Source organism: Ammospiza caudacuta, chromosome 25 (genome assembly GCF_027887145.1).
Source record: "Ammospiza caudacuta isolate bAmmCau1 chromosome 25, bAmmCau1.pri, whole genome shotgun sequence".
Taxonomy (NCBI): Eukaryota; Metazoa; Chordata; class Aves; order Passeriformes; family Passerellidae; genus Ammospiza; species Ammospiza caudacuta.
The window spans coordinates 5037065-5044208 of NC_080617.1; the positions used below are offsets into that span (position 1 = coordinate 5037065).

The following is a 7144-nucleotide window of genomic DNA, read 5'->3' on the forward strand; positions in this document are numbered from 1 at the left end:
GCTCGCTCCCGCACGCGCCAGTATATTTAGCTGCCTCTAAGCCTCTACCTTTCCTTATATAGGAGAGGCCAAACGAATTTCTCACTCTCATTATTAATAGCCTGAGAGGAGCTCTTAGGAGGCTGCCAAAAATAGCAGGCAAACAGAGCGCACCCGGCGTGGGGAGGGTGTCGTGGCAGGCAGGGAGCGGCCGGGACCGCCGCGGGAGGGATGCCACGCTGCTGGCCCCGGCTTTTCCCTTTGGGAGCCACGCTGAGGTGTCTCCCAGAGTCCTGCCCCTTGCCCTGCCGGCTCTCTGCAGGTAGGACACGTGGGGCTCCGGGTGGGCAGAGCAGCCCTGTACCCCCGGACTTGGCAGCTGGGGATGCTGTGACAACCGCCCCGTGGTTGGGGACACCCCAGGTGGGTGGCCTGGGGACACCCAGGGATGCCCATCCGCACGGGGAATCTCGTGTGGCTGAGGTGGTGACAGGTTTTACCCTTCTGTGCACTCCACCAGCTCCGTTTTGCCCTCGAGCTGCCCTGGGCTGCTGCTGGGCCCGGGGCTGTGTGCCGGCTCCCCCACGACAAGGCTTGGGACCCCCGAGGGCGCCCGGGGGACGTGGGGCAGGTGGCAGAGCTGGGTCGCTCTCTGCGTGCTGGTGGCAGCCCTGGCTGTCCCTGTCCGGGAGGGAGAGGGTTTCTCAGCAGAGATCACCCAGAATCGGGCACGTGTGCCGGGACACCGACACCAGCATGGGGAGAGCGAGGAGGGAGCTTTGGGGTGCCCAGCGAGCCAGGGGTCTTCAGCTGCACCCGGAGATGTTGCATCCCCGGCAGGGTCTGCCTTAAATCCCTCCCTCCTCCCTCCCTCCTGGCGAGGAACTTCTCCCGCTGAACTGGAGGATGCTGCAAGCTCCTGCGGACGAGCCGGAGGAGTCCTGTGGCAAAGTCAAGGCGAGCAGGGAAGCAGCAGCGTGCCCGTGCCGGGTGTCACCGCAGCTCGCTGCCGCCAGCCCAGCCTGCTGCGGCCGCTGTCACCTCCAGCACCGTGAGTGGCCTTGCGGGCGGGAGCTGCGGGGTCTGCGGGGGGCAGCGGGGCTTTCCCCGCCGCCAAGGTTTAACCTTCAGCGAGCCCGGCCGGTGCTGAGCCCGCCGGGGCCGGGGATGCTCCGGCTGCGGGCGCCGGCGGCGTGGGCGGGGAGGGGACGCCCTGGGGAGGGGGACACCGCAGCCCCCCCACCCTGCCTGGGGCCAGCCCGGTGCGGGCGGAGGAGCGGGGGGTGGCAGCAAGTCCCTGTGTGGCTGGGGGAACAATGGGGCCCCCTCGGCAGGTCCTGGCTGCGGAGGGGTCCTGGGTGCTGAATGCTGGGGCTCTGCGGGCAGCACCCGGCCCTGCTGCCTGCGGGGGTCCCCCCTCCCCAGGGACCTCCGCCACGCAAAGTGGGGACACCCCAGGCCTGCGGGACAGGGTGGGAAACCCAACTTCTGGGCACCTCGGCATCGCGTTGTGGACCGGCACGGAGGGAAGCGCGGACCACCACGGCCGGTGCACCGGGGTCCTGCACCCACCGCCCCGACACGGGCAATGCCGGGCCAAGGGACGGCAGGAGGGAGGCGCGGTGATCCCCCGGGCACCCCGTGCCAGCGCTCCCCCTGCACCCTCCCGCTTGCTGGGCCTCTTGGTGTTTTATAAGTCACCCAGCAGCTGCTGCAGTGGGGATGGATGAGCCGGGGGAAGCCGGCTGGGGGGGCAGCGCTGGGTGGGAAAACTTGGAAAGGCCCTGCGGGGCAGCGGCTGCAGAGCTCGGCCAGGGACGCGGCGCTGGCGGAGCCGGGGGAGAAAAAAGACTCTTCCTTTTATAGCCAAGCCGGGGTTGTTGGGTGCCTGCGGACGCGTGGGTGCCACCTCGGCCGGCCCCGGCAGCCCCTGCAAAGCCGCCTGGTGCCCGCAAACCACCCCGGCCGGGCACGGAGCTGCTCTCGGGGCACGCAGAGAGCACGGGGGGCTGCCCCGGCCGGGGATCCACAGCCGGTGTGCGGGCATGGAGCGTTCCTGGAAGAGGGGCTGCCCCAGGCCACAGCTCCCTGGTGCGTTTCGGCTCGGGGGCTACAGCTGCAAAATGCAGCGCTGGGGCTGGGGAGGGCTCGGGGAGGCCTTCGGGGGTGGGGGGCACGCCCGGGGATGCAGAGGGGTTGGTGGGGATGACCAGAAATGTCCGGGCACGGAGAGGGCAGTGGGGTAGAAGCGGTCTGTGGAACAGGGCAGGGGCAAGGAGGGGTGGTGGGAGCAGGCAGGGGGGCCCGGGCTGGAGCAGGGGACACAGCGAGGTGCCTGGGATGCAGTGAGGATCCCCTGAAGCTGGTGCAGCCTCCAAGGTCACTGGGAGAGCCCGGCCGAGGGCTGTGGGATCAGTGCCACGGGCTGAGGCTGTGTGGGCCACTCGGGCTGGGGTGTCTCTGATTCCCAGCACTGGGAGCCTGCCCAAGGTCAGCCGAGGTGACTGGAGATGAACTCGGCTGCCATGTGAGAGCCCTGGCTCTGTGGTTTCAGGGTGGGTTCAGCCCTGAGCTTTTGACTCCCACTGCAGCCTGGCAGTGCCGGCAGTCCCTGGGACCCCGGTGCTGCTGCAGCAAATCCTCAGGGCAGCCTGGCACTGCACTGCAGGGCCGGCAGAGCCCCGGGGCTGGAGTGGGTGCATCTCTGCAGCCTCGGGCTCAGGACACCCACTCTGTTTGGTTTGGGGTGGTTCAGGGGAGCTGGTGCTGCCAGACGCGCTGTGCCCACGGCTCCTGCCGGGCTGGGCCCTTGTCCTGGCTCCTGGGAGCCGTGTCTGGGATGCTCAGGGTGGGATCCCTGGGGAGCAGCCATGGGGAGCTCCTGGGCTGCTGGCAGAGCATCCTGGCTGTGCCATGCCGTGCCCCACAGCAGTGATTGGTGTCTTGGGGTGCCCTGAGCAGTGACTGCTGCCTGTGTGTGCTGTGAGCTGGGCTGGTGACGTGAGGCTGCACTTGGCACCCGGGGGCTCCTTGCAGGGAGCTGTGGTGTGTGTGGCCAGGGCTGCTGGTGCTGAGTCACGGCCACGCCATGTCCAGCCAGCCCCTCCTGCCCACAGCCAGACCCCCACGCACCCCTCACCTCCTGTCCTGAGAGGGGGCAGCCCTGGGAACCCAGGAACGCTCCCTGTACCTGCCATTGTCCCATTCCAACCGCAGGTTTAGGGCTGGGAAGGAAACTGAAGTCAGCGTGCATCCTCTCTGTCACCCTGCCGTGGCTGTGCTGGGCATGGGAAGCCCCCACAGCGCCCTCCTTCCAAGCACACGGATTCGTCAGACTGTCAAGACTCTGAGTTCTCAGCTGAATCCCTCCTGCCATGGGCAGAGGCACCTCCAGCATTCCCAGTCCAGAGCCGCTGGGTGGGGAGGGGCCCAGAGTTCTGCGTCCTTCTCCTGGCTGCGCAAACAAAATGGGCAGGGGCATGGGGGTGTGGGAGGTGGGTGCCCACCTACACTGACTTTATGTGCACCAGCTGAAACACTGCTCTGGCACATGGACAGATATGAGGATGTGGAGTTTGGGGGTCATGGGGGATGCAGGGGAATGAGTTGGTGCATCCTGACCCAGCAGAACAGCAGCAGCACCAGGGGACCCCTGCCAAGCCAAGAGCCAGAGCCAAGGAGGATTACCCTGTGGAAATGGCTGCAGGCACAGGCACCCACCTCTGCCACCCATCCCTGCTGGCCCCTGTGGGCTTGGTCATGCCTCCTTCTCCTTGCAGGTGCAGCTGCACTGGTGCCCTGCAGCACAAACCACTGAGCCTCAGCTGCATCCTGGAGTATCCCATCACCCTCAAAGGGCATCCAAACCCCCCAAACACCATCCTGAACACTCTGCAGCCACTGAGGGGCTCTGGGTCCGAGGCACACATGGGTTGGCCATGGCTCCAAACACGAGGAGCAGTTTGGTGCCTGTGGGCACAGGGGCCATCTGGGCAGTGCCTGCACCTGGGCTGCACCGGGGAGAGGATGAGGATGAGACTGGGGCTGGGCAGGAGGTGCCCCCAGAGCCCCTGCCCGCTCTCGGGTTTCACCATGGCCACGGGCTCCTTGCAGGACCTCACTGGGGCAGGAGGACACGGCCGGCAGAGGGGCAGCCCCGTGCCCTGCGCCCCCAGCCCCGCGGCGCCCGCCCCTCCCTGCCAACCCTACATACTTCTTCATATGCCCATATGGAGCCGGCCGGTGCTATGGAATGTTAAGAAGTATGTATTTTTGGGCTGGGACCCCCGCGCCGGGAGCCCCCCATCACCAGCAGCGACCAGACGGAGCCTCCGGAGAGACGATGCGTCCCCTGGGGCTGGTAAAAAGGAACCAGATCAACTTGCAACTGGATTTGGTCCCCTTCAACCAGCTGCAGCGGCGCATGAGCCACAGCACCCGCTGGCCCTGGGCGCCACATCCGTGCTGACCCGAGCGGGATCGGGCTGAGGAGCGGCTGCAGGGACCGGGACAAACGGGGGTGCAGAGAGGGGTTTCGGCCGGATTTTGAGGCGTCCCTGTGGGGAGGAGGCAGAGCGGCTCCGGGTCTGTTCTCCAGACTGCTGTGGGTGCTCCTCGGAGCCGCGGAGTTTCATCGGTCCCAAACCTGCTGGGGAAAGGCTCCGTGAAGCCACAGGAGCCCCGGCACAGCCTGAGCAGCCCCGGCCCGGCGCGTCCTTCCCCCTCAGCCCCCGCAGGTCCCGCCCGAGGCCATCGGGGCCAAAGGGATCCCTGAGGGGACACCCCGAGGGTCCCAGCCCTGCTCTAGCAGAGGCAGCACCATCTAGAGTTAAGAAGAGAATGAAACCGAGCGAGCGGCTCCAGAATTTCCCGGAAAGCAGCTGACCCACAGCTGCCGTGCCTGGCGGGAGCTTTTCCGACCGCCATTGGACCCTCAGAGCGTAAACAGGACTTTGGTGTCGTGGAGTGTCGCGGTGGGTGTGTGGGGACAGCAGCCTTTCTGTAATGGGGGGACAGTAGCGGGGGCTGCTCCCCTCGCTGTGCCGGCGGAGCAGCCACGGACCCCTGGGACGGGCAGGAGCCTGGGCGGGAACTGGGGGGAGTCTCTTCTTGTGAGGGGAGGGGGCCGGGGTCTCCTGGGCGGGAGAGGGGTTGTTGGGGGCGATCGTGGAGGGCAGCAAAGCCCGCAAAAAAATCTTCTTGCTTCCCAAGGTACCGGGATTAGAGCAGACTCATCGCAACTCTCGCTCCTGTCCAGCTGCCCATGAGTGAGTTGGGTGGCTCGGGGGTGGGGGGCCCAGACTCTGGCGTGGGGCAGATCGAGGGGGGCACAGAGACCCTGGGGTTCGCCCCTGCTCCCCTCTCCTCCCGGAGGGCTGAAGGAGGGCGGTGCTGGCAGAGCTGCTGCTGCCTCTGGGACCCTGCCCTGCCCGGCACAGGGCGCTGGGCTCCAGCTGGGAGGAGCTTTACTGCCCACACACTCCCGCCCATCTGTCATTTTCTTTTTTAGGCTTTCTTCCAGTTGCCGTGGCGTACCTGGCGGTACTGGTCATAGGCGCTGCAATTTTGGGTGAGAATTTGACACGGGATGAGCAGCGCTCGGCTTCGCTTGTTGTGCTGCTGAGGGGGAAGGGGCAGCTCTGGGCAGTGCCTGGAATGGAGTTGTGTCTGCCCCCGCTGCTGCAGCCCTGCACGCTGCTCCTCTCCTGCCGCCCAGGGCTGTCCCCGTCCCTGCAGCCCCAGCCCTCGCTGCCCGCTCTGCTCCCTGGCTGCTTTTGGGGAGGCCGGGTCTGGTGCAGGTGGCAGGGGGAGATGGGGCTCACAGACAGCACCCTAACGCTGCTCTGCCTTCACTGCAGCTGTCGCAATGAATCAGCCCATGGAGACCTCTGTGAAAGCCGGGGGTGTGCATGGTGATCCTGGTGAGTGGGGAGGGCAGGGGGGCTGGGCTGTGCTGGGTGGAACACGGGCTTGGACCCTGGGCTTACTCTGCAGCCAAAGCAGCCCTTGAACCCCTCACTGGTCTGAATGTGCCCAAACTGAGGGAAAGGGATCCATCCCAATGTGGTGGGAAGAGCCAGGACACGATGGGGCAAGGGCATTGGGGCTGAGGGCACTGGGGCTGTGCAGGCAGGTGAGTGCTCTGTGGTAAGAACTGCTGTGTCCACTGGCAGCACTGGCCAGAGGTGGAAATGGAGAGCAGGAAGGGGCTGGATGTGCTCAGGGAGCAGAGCTGACTGCAGCCAACGCTCTGGAACAGACTGAGGAGGCTCTTGCTGGAGAGACATTGTTGGCTGTCCCTGGATCCTGCTTGTGTATCAACAGGCAGCCTTGATGCTTCTGGAACCTGACACTCCTGTCTTTATAGGGGGGAAACAAAAGGCCAGCCCCCCAGGCTGCAGCCAATGCCCTGCTGACCAGAAGAAGAAAGCCTGATCACCATGGGCAGTGAACAGAAGGTGATTTCCTTCCCTCCAACAGCCTGCTTCATGTCTTCCCACATGAGCCATAATGCCGTCAGTGATCAGCAGCTGACCATTGAACAGATTTGTATGGCCTTGAGCAATAAATGCTTTTGAATACTTTAATAGAAGTGCATTTCTGGTGCGGGTGTGTGTGGTGGTGCCTGGTATGCGTCGTGGCTCAGGTTCCTGCCTCATGCTTGTCCCTCAGCAGGCAGCGTCGATGCTCCTGGAACATCACCCTCTGTCTTTGCAGGGGCTGCATAAATGACCTGACTCTGCCCTCTGAGCAGCAGCTGCTGGCATGCTGGAACAGAAACAGCTCCCTGTGCTCAATGCAAGGGAGCAGAAGCAAGATCCCTTCCTTCCAAGCCCAGGATTCGTCTCCAAACGGCTGGTGCTGGAAAGTCCAATCCCTCCCACAGCTTCTGCTTTCAGTGATTTGGAATTCAGCAATAAATAAGCCATAAATGCACAGTGCTGGCATGTCTGTGTGGTGGTACTTGGGTGTGCATTGTGGCTCAGGTTGCTGCCCCGCAGCTGGGGCTGTGCTGTGCTCCAGGCAGGGATTGCACAGGCCGTGTTCCCAGCCTTGCTCCCTGTCCCCCTGCACAGCCAGGGGCTGCTCCCACTGCAGCCTGGCCGTGCTGGCAGTCCCTGGGAGCCCGGCGCTGCTGCAGCAAATCCTCAGGGCTGCCTGGCAC

General features: G+C 65.1%; 1 long non-coding RNA gene across 1 annotated transcript; it reads left to right on the plus strand.

Annotated features, from left to right (window-relative positions):
• Window positions 1–4487: 4487 nt before the first annotated feature.
• LOC131568108 (uncharacterized) lies at window positions 4488–6920 on the plus strand. The gene is made up of 6 exons (XR_009275696.1): window positions 4488–4952; window positions 5191–5246; window positions 5489–5548; window positions 5838–5900; window positions 6347–6437; window positions 6697–6920. It is a non-coding gene; the product is annotated as an uncharacterized LOC131568108 (long non-coding RNA).
• The last annotated feature ends 224 nt before the right edge of the window (window positions 6921–7144 follow it).